Source organism: Tachyglossus aculeatus, chromosome 3, assembly GCF_015852505.1.
Source record: "Tachyglossus aculeatus isolate mTacAcu1 chromosome 3, mTacAcu1.pri, whole genome shotgun sequence".
Lineage (NCBI taxonomy): Eukaryota > Metazoa > Chordata > Mammalia > Monotremata > Tachyglossidae > Tachyglossus > Tachyglossus aculeatus.
In genome coordinates, this window is record NC_052068.1 from 15,276,364 (window position 1) to 15,294,102 (window position 17,739).

General features: G+C 44.8%; 1 protein-coding gene across 1 annotated transcript in view; it reads left to right on the forward strand.

The window, feature by feature from the left end:
- The window catches only part of DRGX (dorsal root ganglia homeobox), a 57,479-nt gene that overhangs the window by 39,020 nt on the left and 720 nt on the right, over positions 1-17,739 (forward strand). The window lies entirely within an intron of this gene.

The window sequence follows — 17,739 nt, forward strand, 5'->3', positions numbered from 1 at the left end:
GCTTTAGGTGGCGGGCGGACATCCAGATGGAGATGTCCTGAAGGCAGGAGGAGATGCGAGCCTGGAGGGAGGGGGAGAGAGCAGGGGCAGAGATGTAGATCTGGGTGTCATCAGCGTAGAGATGATAGTTGAAGCCGTGGGAGCGAATGAGGTCACCAAGGGAGTGAGTGTATATTGAGAACAGAAGGGGACCGAGCACTGAACCTTGGGGAACCCCCACAGTAAGAGGATGGGAGGGGGAGGAGGAGCCTGCAAAAGAGACTGAGAAAGAACGACCGGAGAGATAAGAGGAGAACCAGGAGAGGACGGAGTCTGTGAAGCCAAGGTCAGATAGCGTGTTGAGGAGAAGGGGGTGGTCCACAGTGTCAAAGGCAGCTGAGAGGTCGAGGAGGATTAGGACAGAATATGAGCCGTTGGATTTGGCAAGCAGGAGGTCATTGGTGACCTTTGAGAGGGCAGTTTCCGTGGAATGAAGGGGACGGAAGCCAGACTGGAGGGGGTCGAGGAGAGAGTTGTTGTTGAGGAATTTTAGGCAGCGCGTGTAGACAACTTGTTCAAGGAGTTTGGAAAGGAATGGTAGGAGGGATATGGGATGATAACTAGAAGGTGAGGTGGGGTCAAGAGAGGGTTTTTTTAGGATGGGAGAGACATGGGCATGTTTGAAGGCAGAGGGGAAGGAACCAGTGGAGAGTGAGCGGTTGAAGATGGAAGTTAAGGAGGGGAGAAGGGATGGAGCGAGAGATTTCATAAGATGAGAGGGAATGGGGTCAGAAGCACAGGTGACCGGAGTAGCACTTGAGAGGAGGAAGGAGAGTTCCTCTGAGGATACCGCTGGGAAGGATGGGAGAGTAGCAGAGAGTGTTGAGAGCCGGGGGGATGGAGAAAGGGGGGAAGAGACTTTGGGGAGGTCGGACCTGATGGATTTAATTTTGTTAATGAAGTAGGAGGCCAGATCGTTGGGGGTGAGGGAAGGAGGAGGGGGATGAACCGGGGGCCTGAGAAGGGAGTTGAATGTACGGAAGAGCTGGCGGGGGTGATGGGCATGGGTGTCAATAAGGGAGGAGAAATAGTTTTGTCTGGCAGAAGAGAGGGCTGAGTTAAGTCACACAGCAGACAAGTGGCGGGGCCAGAATTAGAACCCAAGACCTCTGACTCCCAAGCCTGTGCTCTTTCCACTGAGCCACGCTGCTTCTCAACCAACTCCCTTGTATTGTACTCTCCCAAGAGCTAAGTACAGTGCTCTCCACAAAATAGGCACTCAGTACATACAAATGATTAATTGATTGACTTGGTGAGATGAGCGAGGCTGGGAATCTGGTTCCCACAGTTAATGACACAACTGCCCCTTCATTCGTTCATTCATTCATTCATTCATTCATTCATCCATCCATCCATTCCTATTTATTGAGCGCTTATGTGTTTATTTGTGTTCATCTAAGTCTCCATCTCTACCTTTGTTGTCTTTGTGGTCTCTGTTTCTGATTGCCTCAGTCTATTGAGTGCTCTTATCTTTGTATATTTAACAGTCTTTGTGATTCTGTGAACAGAGCACTGCAATAATAATAATGATAATGATGGCATTTGTTAAGCACTTACTGTGTGCCAAGCACTGTTCTAAGCGCTGGACTAAGCCCTTGGGAGAGTGCAATATAAGAGACAGACACATTTGCTGACATCACTCTTGTAGAGTAAGCTCCAGACTGTAAGCTCCTTGTAGGCAGGGAACATATCTACTAACTCTGTTGTGTTATACTCTCCCAAGCGCTTAGTGCAGTGCTCCACGCACAGTAAGCACTCAAATACCACCGATTGATCGATTGGTTCAGTGCTTGGAGAGGAGATGGGCATCATTGACTGTTGGGTAGGGACTGTCTCTATATGTTGCCAACTTGTACTTACCAAGTGCTTAGTACAGTGCTCTGCACATAGTAAGCGCTCAATAAATACAATTGAATGAATGAATGAATGAAGCCTACAAAATCATACACCCACTAAAATTGGTGTATATATAGTTATTCTTCATGCTCAAAGAAGATGCCACTAACCTTGAAGTTCACCTCTGGGAGTGTGTATGCAGCTGAAAAGGCCGATGCGGGACACAGAGCCCTGACCACATTTTGAATACACACAGGTTGTCCCTGGCTGTGAGGGCCTGTATATTTTGTGCGGTGCCTGGTGATGTTTTTGCTTTGGGCTCCTTGCCCCATGATTATGCAGTGTTTAGACACTCCTTTCCTGATTGCGGTGCAATCTGACAGTCTATCTGCTGCAGAGGACTCCTAGATTTCAGGGGAGAGGACCACTGTCTGAGGCTTCAAAAGCGGTAGAAACAGAACAAAGAGTATTCAAGCGGGACACGCTGAATGTAGCTGTAGATTCAAGAGGGGTCAGGGATAATAATAATAATGATTATGTTACATGTTAAGTGCTTACTATGTGCCAAGCCCTGATACAAGGGAGTCGGGTTGGACACAGTCCCTGCCCCTCAAAGGGCTCACACTCTTCATCCCCATTTAACAGATGAGGGAACTGAGGCCCAGAGAAGTGAAGTGACTTGCCCCAGATCACACAGCAGACATGTGACAGAGCCAGGACTAGAACCCATGACCTTCTGACTCCCAGGCTCCTGCTCTAATCCACTAAATCATGTTGCTTCTCAGTATAAATTCATGGACAATCAATCAATGTAAATAATAATAATGATGGCATTTTATTAAGCACTTCCTATGTGCAAATCACTGTTCTAAGCACTGGGGAGGTTACAAGGTGATCAGGTTGTCCCGGGGGGGCTCACAGTCTTAGTCCCCATTTTACAGATGAGGGAACTGAGGCCCAGAGAAGTTAAGTGACTTGCCCAAAGTCACACAGCTGACAAGTGGTGGAGCCGGGATTTGAACCCATGACCTCTGACTCTAAAGCCCGGGCTCTTTCCACTGTGCCACGCTGCTTCTCTGTGTATTATTGAGCACCTCCTAGGTACAGAGCACCGTTCTAAACCCTTGGGAGAGTAAACTATGATTAGTAAACATGATTCCTGCCCTCAAGAAGCTTAAAGTCAAGCAGGGGGAGACCCAAAGTGCCCAAGACATGCCTGTTTTTAGCTTTATTCAGTGGCTGTTGGGTTATACATGTTTTTGCTGACTTTGAGACATTTAGGGGCCAAAGGATTTTTACAATGTATGGGAGAGTGCATTACAATCCAACCTCTTGAGCATGTAAATCCTTTTTTGGTCAGTGGAGACCTCCTAATATGTCTAACAAAATCAAGTTTATTTTCTAGCGGACCAGATCTAACACCCATTTGGATCTATATAATAATAAGAACAATAATGGTATTTGTTAAGCACTTACTATGTGCTAAGCACTGGGGGAGATACAAAGTAATCACGTTGTCCCATCTGGGGCTCACAGTCTTAATCCCCATTTTACAGATGAGGGAACTGAGGCACAGAAAAGTGAAGGGACTTGCTCAAGGTCACACAGCAGACAAGTGGCAGAGCCGGGATTAGAAGTCATGACCGCCGACTCCCAAGCCCGGGCTCTTTCCACAGAGCCACGCTGCTTCGGGATTGGGACAGTGAGCCCCACATGGGACAAGCACGCTACTTCCCACCGATTTGTACTTCCCAAGTGCTTAGTACAGTGCTCTACACACAGTAAGTGCTCAATAAATAATATTGAATAAGTGAATGAATGGAGTTATTAAAGTGGACACTGACCAAGCTGAGCCTTCTGATAGTGACCCTGTAATGTCTTGGGCGTGTTATGGGATAAAGGCCTTAATGCACTCATTAGAGAAATGCTGTTCCTCCGGGAATAAGATCAGGATAGGGATTGGTGCCGGTGAGGATATAGTCCGATTCAATCACCTGCATGCAGGAGGATGTTGGCTGTGTGAATTCACTTCCTTGGGCTCCAGTGACCAAAGCTTTCACCCCCTTCACCCTATTTTTCCTCCCTGCTGCCTCTCCTATGCACTGAGCCCCACCTCCTAAGCATTTAGATGCTCCTCCAGCCCCACATCACTTATATGGATAGAATAATAATAATAATGATGATGATGGCATTTATTAAGCACCTACTATGTGCAAAGCACTGTTCTAAGCTCTGGGGAGGTTACAAGGTGATCAGGTTGTCCCGGGGGGGCTCACAGTCTTAATATCCATTTTACAAATGAGGTAACTGAGACACAGAGAAGTTGAGTGACTTGCCCAAAGTCACACAGCTGACAATTGGCGGAGCCGGGATTTGAACCCATGACCTCTGACTCCAAAGCCCCGGCTCTTTCCACTGAGCCATGCTGCTTCTCTAATAATAATAATAATGGCATTTATTAAGTTAGTACTATGTGCAAAGCACTGTTCTAAGCTCTGAGAAGGTTACAAGGTGATCAGGTTGTCCCACGGGGGGCTCACAGTCTTAATCCCCATTTTACAGATGAGGAAACTGAGGCACAGAGAAGTGAAGTGATTTGCCCAAAATCACACAGCTGACAATTGGTGGAGCGGGAACTTGAACCCGTAACCTCTGACTCCAAAACCCGTGCTCTTTCCACTGAGCCATGCTTTATATGCACTGGAGAAGCAGCATGGCTTAGTGGCAAGAGCCTGGGATTGGGACTCAGAGGATGTGGGTTTGAATCCCGGCTCGGCCACTATCAGCTGTGTTACTTTGGGCAAGTCACCTCACTTCTCTGTGCCTCAGTTCCCTCATCTGGAAAATGGGGATGAAGTCTGTGAGCCCTTCATGAAACAACCTGATTACCTTGTATCTTTCCCAGTGCTTAGAACAGTACTTGCCAGCGTGGCTCAGTGGAAATAGCCCGGGCTTTGGAGTCAGAGGTCATGGGTTCAAATCCTGGCTCCACCAATTGTCAGCTGTGGGACTTTGGGCAAGTCACTTAACTTCTCTGTGCCTCAGTTACCTCATCTGTAAAACTGGGGATTAAGACTGCAAGCCCCCGGTGGGACAACCTGATCACCTTGTTACCTCCCCAGTGCTTAGAACAGTGCTTTGCACATAGTAAGCGCTTAATAAATGTCATCATTATTATTAGTAGTAGTAGTGGTAAGCGCCAGTGTTTAGAACAGTGCTTTGCACATAGTAAGCGCTTAATAAATGCCATTATATAAAAAACCATTACTATTATTATTAGTTATGCTCAGTTGCTTCCCTTAACGGTAACTTATAAAGATAATAATGTTATTATTGGTGAAACGCTTACTATGTGCTAAGCACTCTACTATGTGCTGGAATAGATAGAAGATAATCAGATTGGATATCGTCCCTGTCTCACACAGGGCTCACAGTATAACTAGGAGGGAGAACAGCGTAGCACAGTGCTTGGAGGATGGGCTTGGGAGTCAGAGGTCATGAGTTCTAATCCCGGCTCTGCTACTTGTCAGCTATGTGACTTTGGGCAAGTCACTTAACTTCTCAGTGCCTTAATAAACTGATCTGTAAAATGGGGATTAAGACTGTGAGCCCCATGTGGGTCAACCTGATTAACTTGTATCTACCCAGCTCTGCCACATGTCTGCTGGGTGACCTTGGGCAAGTCATTTAACTTCTCTGAGCCTCAGTTACCTCACCTGTAAAATGGGGATTAAGACTGTGAGCCCCACATGGGAAAACCTGATCAACTTGTGTCCCCCCACCAACGCTTAGAACAGTGCTTTCCACATAGTAAGCGCTTAACAAATGCCATTATTATTATTATTATTTACTCCAGCACTTAGAACAGTGCTTGGCACATAGGAAGTGCTTAACAAGTACCATTATTATTATTATTCTCTGTGCCTCTGTTACCTCATCTGTAAAATGGGGATTAAATCCTCCTCCCTCTGAATTAGACTGTGAGCCCCATGTGGGACAGGGTATGTGTCCAATCTGATTATGTTGAATCTACCCCAGCATTTAGAACAACAGTGCTTGACACATAGTAAACACATAACAAGTACTATTATTATTGTCATTACTATTCTCCCAAGTGTTTAGCACAGTGCTCAGCACACAGTAGGGCCTCAAAATAGTAATAATGATAATGATGGCATTTGTTGAGCTCTTACTATGTGCGAAGCACTGTTCTAAACGCTGGGGAGGATCCAAGGTGATCAGGTTGTCCCATATGGGGCTCACAGTCTTAATCCCCATTTTACAGATGAGGTAATAATAATAATAATGGCATTATCAAGCACTCACTATGTGCAAAGCAGTGTTCTAAGCGCTGGGGTAGATACAAGGTAATCAAGTTGTCCCACATGGGGTTCACAGACTTAATCCCCATTTTACAGATGAGGTAATTGAGGCACAGAGAAATGAAGTGACTTGCCCAAAGTCACACAGCTGACAAGTTGTGGAGCGAGGATTCGAACCCACGACCTCTGACTCCAAAGCCCAGGCTCTTTCCACTGAGCCAAGCTGCTTATCTAAAATTACTGTTGATGGATTAATTGCATTTGGGGCTGGTCTGATTCACCAGGATTCTTTCAATTCATTCAGTCGGATTGACTGAGCGCTTACTGAGTTTAGAGGAGAGTACAATATAACAGTATAATAGTACAATATACAATATATATATATACAATATACAGTATTGTATATATACTACAGTATAACAGTAAACTAACACATTCCCTACCCATAATGAGCTTGCAGTCTAGAGATGAGCTCCAGTGCTCCAGGGGGCCAGGGGATCAATTTCAAGTTTCCATTGAACCTGAGTAGGGGCTTTGGAGTCAGAGGTCATGGGTTCAAATCCCGGCTCTGCCAATTGCCAGCTGTGTGACTTTGGGCAAGTCACTTAACTTCTCTGGGCCTCAGTTACCTCATCTGTAAAATAGGGATTAAGTCTGTGAGCCCCCCGTGGGACAACCTGATCACCTTGTAACCTCTCCAGCGCTTGGAGCAGTGCTTTCTTCTAGACTGTGAGTCCACTGTTGGGTAGGGACCGTCCCTATATGTTGCCAACTTGTACTTCCCAAGCGCTTAGTACAGTGCTCTGCACACAGTAAGTGCTCAATAAATACGATTGAATGAATGAATGACTGAGTGGCTCTTTGATAGTAGTGATAGTAATAGCAAAGCTCTGAGCAAACGGGGAGCCAGTGGGAAGGCGGTGGATGGAAAGAAAAGAATTTCTACCTCTCAAACATCCCTCCATCTCCACCCCACCTTATCAGTCAGTCAGTCAATTGTGTTTACTGAGCGCTTACACTGTGCAGAACACTGTACTAAGCGCTTAAGAGAGTACGGTGTAACAATCAACGGACACATTCCCTGCCCACAGTGACTGTATAGAAATCAGAGATGATTTCTGGTATATGATCTTGGAGTGAGCGGGCTGTCAGTTTGGGTCTCTGTTTTGCTTTGTGGTTTGGTGAGGCCCCAAATCAGGTGTGGATTTTTGAAACAGGACGCAGGATGGGCCAAACCATTCTGTCTGCGGTATTGTGCTCTGAAGCCTTTGACACTTGAGGAAAGCCTACTGTGGGTTGTATTGCCCTTGACTAAGCTCTTCAACCAGAGAAGCAACTTGACCTGGTGGGTGGAGAACAGGTCTGGAAGTGAGAAACATCCCGGTTCTAATCCTGGTTCTTGCACTTGTCTGCTGTGTGAACTTTTGTAAATCACTTAATTTCCCTGGGCCTCAGTTACCTCAATTCTAAAATAGGGAGTAAGGCTGTGAGCCCCGTGTGGGACAGGGATTGGGTCCAAACTGGTTTCCTTGTATCCATCCCAGCCCTTAATACTGGGCATGGCCCATAGTAAGGGCTTAACAAATACTGCAGTTATCATTTTTATCAGAGTTTGTAGTTAATCCACAAAGAGAAGCAGCGTAGCTCAGTGGAAAGAGCACAGGCTTGGGAGTCAGAGGTCGTGGGTTCTAATCCCAGCTCTGCCGCTTGTAAACTGTGTGACTCTGGACAAGTCACTTAACTTCTCTGGGCCTTTGTTGCCTCATATGTAAAATGGGGATTAAGACTGTGAGCCCCTCCTGGGACAATCTGATTACCTTGTATCTCCTCCAGCTCTTAGAACAGTGCTTGGCACATAGTAAGCACTTAAAAAACCCATAATAATAATAAAATTATATAATAATAATAATATAATTATTATATTATTATAATTATACTAATAATTATATTATTATTATTATTATCCAGTCAGGGAAACCAAGGAATAAAGGTAGCTTTCTCAAACCCAGATGACATACTGCTGTTTGTTGAAACAGACAATAAAAGGTGAATTAACATAAACTAGGTCAGAGTAGAGCAGTTAGATCTTTCATATCACTCTCTTATGAAACATTGGCACAGAGCCGCAGTGCCGTAATCTCTTCACTAGAATTTTAATTTAGCATGAGCCAGAATCATGGAAAAAATAAAGTTGGTACCTGCAACTTTTCTTTGCAGGAGAGATATCAGTGTGATGAACTAGGCATAATATTACTTCGTATCTTGTAGGTCATTTCAAGAAGTACCACAAATGGATTTACCAAGTTGGAATCGCACGATCATACAGCTGTGGAAAAAATTCATTCATTCAATCGTATTTATTGAGCACTTACTGTGTGCAGAGCACTGTACTAAGTGCTTGGGAAGTACAATTCGGCAACATATAGAGACGGTCCTTACCCAACAACGGGCTCCGGAAAAAATATCAGCATAGTGGATAGAGCACCTCCCTGGGAGTCAGAAGGTCAGGGGTTCTAATCCCAGCTCTGCCACTTATCTGCTGTGTGACCCTGGGCAAACCACTTCACTTCTCTGTGCCTCAGTTAACTCATCTATAATAATAATAATAATGATGGCATTTATTAAGCGCTTACTATGTGCCAAGCACTGTTCTAAGTGCTGGGGTAGATACAAGGTAATCAGGTTGTCTCACGTGGGGCTCACAGTCTTAATCCCCCTTCTACAGATGAGCTAACTGAGGCAGAGAGAAGTTAAGTGACTTACCCAAAGTCATACAGCTGACAAGTGGTGGAGCCGGGATTTGAACCCATGACCTCTGACTCTCAAGCCCGGGCTCTTTCCACTGAGCCACGCTGCTTCGGGATCGAGACTGTGGGCCCCACATGGGACAGAGACTGTGTCCAACTTGATTTGCTTGTATCCACCCCAGAGCTCAATACAGTGTCTGGCACACAGTAAGCACTTAACGAATACCATTATTATTTTTTATTATTATTGGTAGTCAGTTTATTTTCTAGTCTCATGAGGTTAGAGCCCCACCCCTAACTCCAACTTCAGCACTTCTATTCATTCATTCAATCGTATTTATTGAGTGCTTACTGTGTGCAGAGCACTGTACTAAGCACTTGGAAAGTACAATTTGGCAGCAGAGAGACAACCCCTACCCCAAAACAGGCTTCTATGCCACCTATCATCAATCGTATTTATTGAGCACTTACTATGTGCAGAGCACTGTACTAAGTGCTTGGGAAGTACAAATTGGCAACATATAGAGACAGTCCCTACCCAACAGTGGGCTCACAGTCTAAAATTAATCAATCAATAGTATTTTTTGAGGACTTACTGTTTGCAGAACACCATACTACTACTAATAATAATGATGGTATTTATTAAGTGCCTACTATGTGCCAAGCACTGTTCTAAGCATTGGGGAGGTTACAAGGTGATCAGGTTGTCCCACAGGGGCTCACAGTCTTAATCCCCATTTTACAGATGAGGTAACTGAGGCACAGAGAGGTTAAGTGACTTGCCCAAAGTCACACAGCTGACAAGCGGCGGAGCCGGGAATAGAACCCATGACCTTTGACTCCCAAGCCCATGCTCTTTCCACTGAGGCATGCTGCTTCTCTAAGCGCTTGGGCGAGTACAGTACAACAGAGTTGTTAGACATGGTCCCTGCCCATAATGAATTTATAGTTTAGAGGGGAAGATCGACATGAATATAAATACATAATTTATAATATGTTCCCAGAGACATGTACCGCTCTGCATCTCTTCCTGCTCTATTGCTTAAATTTGAACTCTTATAAGATCCCCCTTTTCTTCTTCCTCCTGTCTGTAAATGATATCAGCTTCTTGCTCCCCTGTTGAATTATAAATTCCTGGAAAGCAGGAGTCAGGTCTGCTAATTCTATTGCATTCTCCCAAGTGTTTAGTACTCCGTGACTCATCGCTCTCATTCATTCCACATATTCAATCTGTCACCAAATCCCATCGGTTCTACCTTCACAACATCCCTAAAATCCGCCCTTTCCTCACCATCCTAACAACTACTATGCTCATCCAAGCACTTATCCTGTTTAGCCTTGACTACTGCAATTGCCTCCTCACTGACCTCCCTGCCTCGGTCAATCGATCAATCAGTCGTATTCATCGAGCACTTACTGTGGGCAGAGCACTGTACTAAGTGCTGGGGAGAGTATCATATAACAGAGTTTGTTCACTGCCCACAGTGAGCTTATGGATTCCTGTCTCTCCCCACTCCAGTCAATACTTCAATCGCCTGGCCTGATCATTTTCCTAAAAAAAGTCAGCCTACATCTCCCCACCCCTCAAGAACCTCCAGTGGTTGCCCATCCACTTCCCCATCAAACAGAAACTCTTTACCAGGCACTCTAAAGCACTCAGTCAGCTCGCCCCCTCCTATTTTTCGTCATGACTTCATACTACAAGAGAGCCCACATGTTTTTCTCCTCCACTGCCAGTCTATTCACTGTACTTCTGTTTTATCTACCTCACTTCCAAACCCTTGCCCAAGTCCTCCATCTGGCCTGGAAATCCCTCCCCTTTCTTATACCTTCAAACCTTACTAAAATTATATCTCCTCCCTCCTCATTTCCCCATCTGCATCACCCATGCCCTGGACCCTTTAAGCACTTGATATTCACCCGGTCCTCAGCCTCAGAGAACCTAATTACAGTCTGTCTCCCCTTCTAGACTCTAAACTCCTTGTGGGCAGGGCATGTTTCTAGCAAATTTGTTTAATTTTACTGCTTCAAGCACTTAGCACAGTGTTCTGCAGACAGTAAGGCACATAGCTGTCACTCCTTTGGATCAATTCTCCCCTCGGAGCCCAGAGCAGTACTAGCAACCTAATCTCTTGGTTACAGTCACCCCAAATGACCTCGACACCTGTTCCTTTTTATTTTGCTTTAACCAAGCCTGAGCCTGGTTGGAACAAAGACTGACTCAGTGACCATCAGTCAGTCAGTGATATTTACTGAGCATTTACTGAATGCAGAACACTTCCCTAAGTGCTGGGTGAAGTACAGTAAAATGGAGTTGTAGACATGATCCCTGCCTGCTCCTCAGCCACTAAAGAAGCTTTGTCCATATCATAGCAAATTCTGTAGGGGTGAGGCGGCAGGGCCTAGTGGAAAGTCTATGGGCCTAGGAAGTCAGAGGTCGTGGATTGTAATCCCAGCTCTGCCACATATCTGCTGTGTGACCTTGGGCAAGTCATTTCACTTCTCTGTGCCTCAGTTAGCTCATTTGGAAAATGGGGATCAGGATTGTGAGTCCATGAGGGACAAAGACTGCGTCCAACCTGATTACCTTGTATCTACTCCAGCGCTTTAAACAGCTGTACTAAGCACTTGGGAAGTACAAGTCGGCAACATATAGAGACGGTCCCTACCCAACAACAGGCTCACAGTCTAGAAGGGGGAGACAAGCAACAAAACAAAACATGCAGACACGTGTCAAAATCATCAGAACAAATAGAATTAAAGCTATATTCACATCATTAACAAAATAAATAGTAAATATGTACAAGTAAAATAGAGTAATAAATCTGTACAAATATATATGCAGGTGCTGTGGGAGGGGAAGGAGGTAGGGCGGGAGGGATGGGGAGGAGGAGAGGAAAAAGGGGGCTCAGTGTGGGAAGGCCTCCTGGAGGAGGTGAGCTCTCAGTAGGGCTTTGAAGGGAGGAAGAGAGCTAGTTTGGAGGATTGGCAGAGGGAGGGCATTCCAGGCCAGGCGGAGGACGTGGGCCCGGGGTCAACAGCGGGACAGGCGAGAACGAGGCTCAGTGAGGAAGTTAGCGGCAGAGGAGCGGAGGGTGCGGGCTGGGCTGGAGAAGGAGAGAAGGGAGGTGAGATAGGAGGGGGCGAGGTGATGGACAGCCTTGAAGCCGAGAGTGAGGAGTTTTTACTTGATTCGTAGATTGACAGGTAGCCACTGGAGATTTTTGACACATAGTGTACACTTAAGAAATACCACAATTATTATTATTATTATCATTACTACCTACGGCAGGGCAGTCCATGTGCTTTGACTCACTCCATTTCATTCAATCAGTCAATTTGTATTATACTAAGCACTTGGGAGACTATATTACCTGTATCCCTCTCTTATATTTCCCTGGTACTTCTTGTTTCAGAGATGCACAGCCTGAGGAACTCTCGAGCACTATGGAACCATGTAAAGGCATGACAATCTAATAATAATAATACTAATTATGGCATTTTTAAAGCATTTCCTGTGTGCCAAGCACTGTTCTAAGCACTGGGGTAGATAAAGGATTATCAGGTTGGATACAGTCATTGACCCACGTGGGGCTCACATTCTTAATCCCCGTTTTACAGAAGAGGGAAACTGAGACACAGAGAAGTTAAACGACTTGCCTGAGGTCACACAGCAGACAAGTAGTGGAGCCGGGATTAGAAGCCATGTCCTCTGACTCCCAAGCCTGTCTTCTTTCCACTAGGCCAGGAACTGTACTAAATAATGATACCGATAATGATATTGAGCAGCGTGGCTCAGTGGAAAGAGCCCGGGCTTTGGAGTCAGAGGTCATGGGTTCAAATCCCAGCTCCACCAATTGTCAGCTGTGTGACTTTGGGCAAGTCACTTCACTTCTCTGGGCCTCACCTGTCAAATGGGGATGAAGACTGTGAGCCCCCCGTGGGACAACCTGATCACCTTGTAACCTTCCCAGCGCTTAGAACAGTGCTTTGCACATAGCGCTTAATAAATGCTATTATTATTATTATTATTATTATTATTATTATTATTATTATTATTATTATTATTATTATTATTCCCTTGCCAGACTGCTCCATGCTATTATTAGTGTGCTCGGACACCAGCATAGAACTCTGGGAAAATCTGGATCTTTTTTCTTCCTTCTCCCCCGAGCCCCACCACGTAACTTTTCCAGTTTGTGGCAATCTTTTACGGTACCTTCAATGTTTTGTTTGGGTGTTTTTTTTGTTGTTGTTTTTCTTTAATCTGGTCTCCTGCCTCTGATATCCATTGCTGGAAGAGAAGAATTGGAAATACCTTGTCTATGTCATCTTTGACATTCACCTGAATCCCTTCTCGGTGAAAATCAAATATTTTCTACTCAGTTTCTCTTCAGGGAAATGTATTGCAGCATCTCACTTGGTTGTTAAAAGTTCAGCCCAAACTCCATGAATGGAATAGATCCTTGAAGTGATGGCCAAGGGTAGGGAAACCCTGCTTATCTTAAGACTATGGCCCATAGATTGTAAGCTCCCTGAGGGCGGGGATCATGTCTGTCTAGTCTAGTGTACTTTCCCAAGTGTTTATACAGTGCAGTGCATATGGTACATAAATACCATAGATCAGAAGTAGTGATATTTAGTAGAAAGTACCTGGGAGTCAGTGGGCCTAGAGTTTAATACCAGCTCTGATACTTACCTGCTGTGTGACCTTAGGCAAGTAGCTTAATTTTTCTGTGCCTTTTTCCTCATTTATAAAATGGGGATTAAATATACTTTATCTCACTCCCCGTTAGACTCTAAGCTCCCTGTGGAACAGGGACTATGTCTAACCTGATTATCTCGTATCTGCCCGAGGACTTATTACAGGATTTGGCACATACTGAGCACCTAGCAGATACCACCATTATTAATATTGATTATCTTGTTCTGCTTCTTCTGGGAATAAAGCCCCCAGCTTTCCAACAGAAGCAGGCAGCTGCCTTTGATCTCATTCTTCAAAACAGCTTAACGCTGCTTTGGTTGGTGATATTATTGACCATGAAATTATTTTCCACAGATATGCAGCTAATGAATGATATTTATTGGAAATGGGGTCTGCAGGTTTTCACTGATGTTTTGCATGAGTCTACAGAATGGTGTTTCCTTCTGGTCTTCTACTGTGGGCAGAAATAGAAAGATCATATCCTAGCTCATTAAATAATTCCAATTCCTCCATTTCAATTGGGGCCACATTTTCAAACTCCTTTCTCATTCTCCTTGCTCTCATTTGCATCTTCTCTAAATTTCTCTGTCTCTCCCAAGTTGTCCATTATCCCCAAGAGGGAGAAATGTATGTATTCCCTTAGTTCTTTCACTGTCTGTGGAATGGCGAAAGGATGCTATCCAATCCCTTTGTGATTTGTTGAGGCAGTCTTGGGGAAGAGCTTAATGAGAAGAGGAGAAGCTTGAACTGCATAGCTCTGTTCCAGCCAGATTCAGGTGCCACCTTCAACTCTGATAATGATAATAATAATAATAATAATAATAATAATAATAGCATTTATTAAGCACTTACTATGTGCAAAGCACTGTTCTAAGCTCTGGGGAGGTTTCAAGGTGATCAGGTTGTCCCACGGGGGCTCACAGTCTTAATCCCCATTTTCAGATGAGGTAACTGAGGCCCAGAGAAGTGAAATGACTTGCCCAAAGTCACACAGCTGACAATTGGCAGAGCTGGGATTTGAACCCATGACCTCTGACTCCAAAGCCCGTGCTCTTTCCACTGAGCCATGCTGCTTCTATCTGCTGATGAGATAATGTGTAGGGCTATCTCCAGAGAGGTTCTATTTCCATTCCTGGACTTGAAGTAGATAGTCTACAGGGGGATTCCGGTAAGATTCACTGCCATTGAAAGGGAATAAGGTCCTGAAATTCTGTTGACCCTTGGATTTTTCAGGATATGAAATGAAAAAAAGTTCAGGATTCTGCAGGGAATCTCTTCTGGCATGGGGAGCAGAGGATTGGAGTGACCTAGGCACGGGACTTGTCTCTGTCTGGTTCACAATCTAATCCCGGTTCTGCCACTTGCTGGCTGTGTGGCCTTGGAAAGATCACTTAATTTATCCTATCCTAAGTTTCTTTTTCTGTAGTAATGGGGAGAGGATGCTTGTTCTCCCTCCCCGTTAGACACTGAGACCTATGTGGGGCAGGGATATTGTCCAATCTGTTTATATTGTATCCACCCCAGTGCCTTGTACAATGTTGAACAAATGCCACTATTATAATCGTTTCCTGTGTTTGCAAACATAGGCATTATAGAAATTGACTCACATTTCCCAAAGGGTAGCAAAACTACCCAGGGCCACCAGATCAATCAATAGTAGCAGAAGCAGCATGGCTCAGTGGGAAGAGCATGGGCTTGGGAATCAGAGGTCATGGGTTCTAATCCCAGCTCTGCCACATGTCTGCTGTGTGACCTTGGGCAAGTCACTTAATTTCTCTGTGCCTCGGTTACCTCATCTGTAAAATGGGGATGAAGACTGTGAGCCCCACGTGGGACAACTGGAGGAGCAGTGTGGCTCAGTGGAAAGAGCACGGGCTTTGGAGTCAGAGGTCATGGGTTCGAATCCTGGCTCCACCACATGTTTGCTGTGTGACCTTGGGCAAGTCACTTCACTTCTCGGAGCCTCAGTTACCTCATCTGTAAAATGGGGATGAGGACTGTGAGCCCCACTCGGGACAACCTGATCACCTTGTATCCCCCCAGCGCTTAGAACAGTGCTTTGCACATAGTAAGTGTTTAACAAATGCCATCATTTATTTTTATTTTGTATCCTCCCAGCGATTAGAACAGTGCTTTGCACAAGCACTTAACAAATGCCATTACTCTTATTAGTTGTAGTATTTATTGGGCACCTGATTGCATTGATCACCTTGAATTTAATTGCACTATATCTATCCCAGTCCTTAATCCAGTAATTGGCATAGTAAGAAACTTGGTTACTATGCTTGGTATAGAGAAAAATATCGCAATTTATTATTATTATTCTTATTCACACTTACTGTATGCAGAACACTGTACTAAGTACATGGAAGAGTATAATTGAGTGTGAAGAAACAGTCACTCCTTGAGGGCCCTCAAGAAATTTACAAGCTATTCAGGGAGACAGACACAGCATTATTTTCAATCACGAGTTAGAAGAGGGTGGAAAACTACCTATAATTTTCTTTAAAGTCTGTCTCCCCCACTAGATTGTAAGCGCTTTGAGGGCAGGATTTATAAACTTCACTACTCTGTACCTGAGTTACCTCCCCTGTAAAATAGGGATGAAGACTGTGAGCCCCATGTGGGACAGTGAGCCTGTTGGTGGGTTGGGATTGTCTCTATCTGTTGCCAAATTGTACTTTCCAAACGCTTAATACAGTGCTCTGCTCACAGTAAGCGCTCAATACAATTGAATGAATGAATGAATGACAGGGACTGTGTCCAACCCGTTACCTTGTATCTACCCCAGTGCTGAATACAGTGTCTGACAGATAGTACGTTCTTAACAAATGCCACAATTATTAGAAGCAGTGTGGGTCAGTGGAAAGAGCAGGGGCTGAGGAGACAGAGGTCATGGAATCTAATCCTGGCTCCTCCACTTGTCAGCTGTGTGACCTTAGGCAGGTCACTTAACTTCTCTGGGCCTCAGTTCCCTCATCTGGAAAATGGGGATGAAGTTTGTGAACCCCACGTGGGACAACCTGATCACCTTGTATCCACCCCAGTGCTTAGAACAGTGCTTGGCACATAGTAAGTGCTTAACAAATACCAACATTATTATTATTATTATTATTGTTATTATTACAAGCATTCTGCTTTTTTTTTTACTCTCCCATGTCCTTAGTGTAGTGCACTGCAAATAGTAAGTGCTCAATAAATATGATTCACTGATAGACTGTTAGCCAGGTTACCTGATGTAGAATGCACAGTGCCGTACGGTTGAAAAAACTTAGAAGGTTTTGTTGCTGTCCTCCCGAGTCTCCAAAGGAAGCTACCCCCTCCCCTGGAGCAATGTCTTTTTTTGTTCTGGGTTTTTTTTGGGGGGTATTTGTTAAGCACTTACTATGTGCCAGGCACTGTTCTAAGCTCTGAGGTAGATACAAGCTAATCAGGTAGGACACAGTCCATTTCCCGCATGGGGCTAACAGTCTTAATCCCCATTTTAAAGATGAGGAAACGGAGGCACAGAGAAGTGAAGTGATTTGCTCAAGGTCACACAGCAGACAGGTAGTAGAGCTGGGATTAGAAACCAGGTCCTTTATTGACTCTCAGGCCTGTGCTCTAACCACAGAGGAAGGAGTGGCCTGCCTTTCCTTTCCTGTGAGCCTGTTGTTGGGTAGGGACTGTCTCTATATGTTGCCGATTTGTATTTCCCAAGCATTTAGTACTGTGCTCCGCACACAGTAAGCGCTCAATAAATACAATTGATTGAATGAATGAATGGGGCACGCTGTTTCTCATATGTTGAGAATCTGTGACTGGGATATCCTGTCCTCACCAAGCACCTATTACAGTGCACCTCTCAGCCAATGCTACTGTTACTACTCCTGTGCCATGACTTTTTAATAATAATGATAATGATAATAGTAACAATAATAATAATGATGATGATGGCATTGGTTAAGCACTTACTACGTGCCAAGCACTACATTAGATACGAGCTAATCAGGTCCCACCTGGAGCTCCCATTTCAGTGGGCGGGAGAACAGGTATCGAATCCCCATTTTGCAGATGAAGAAACTGAGGCCTAGAGAAGTGAAGTGACTTA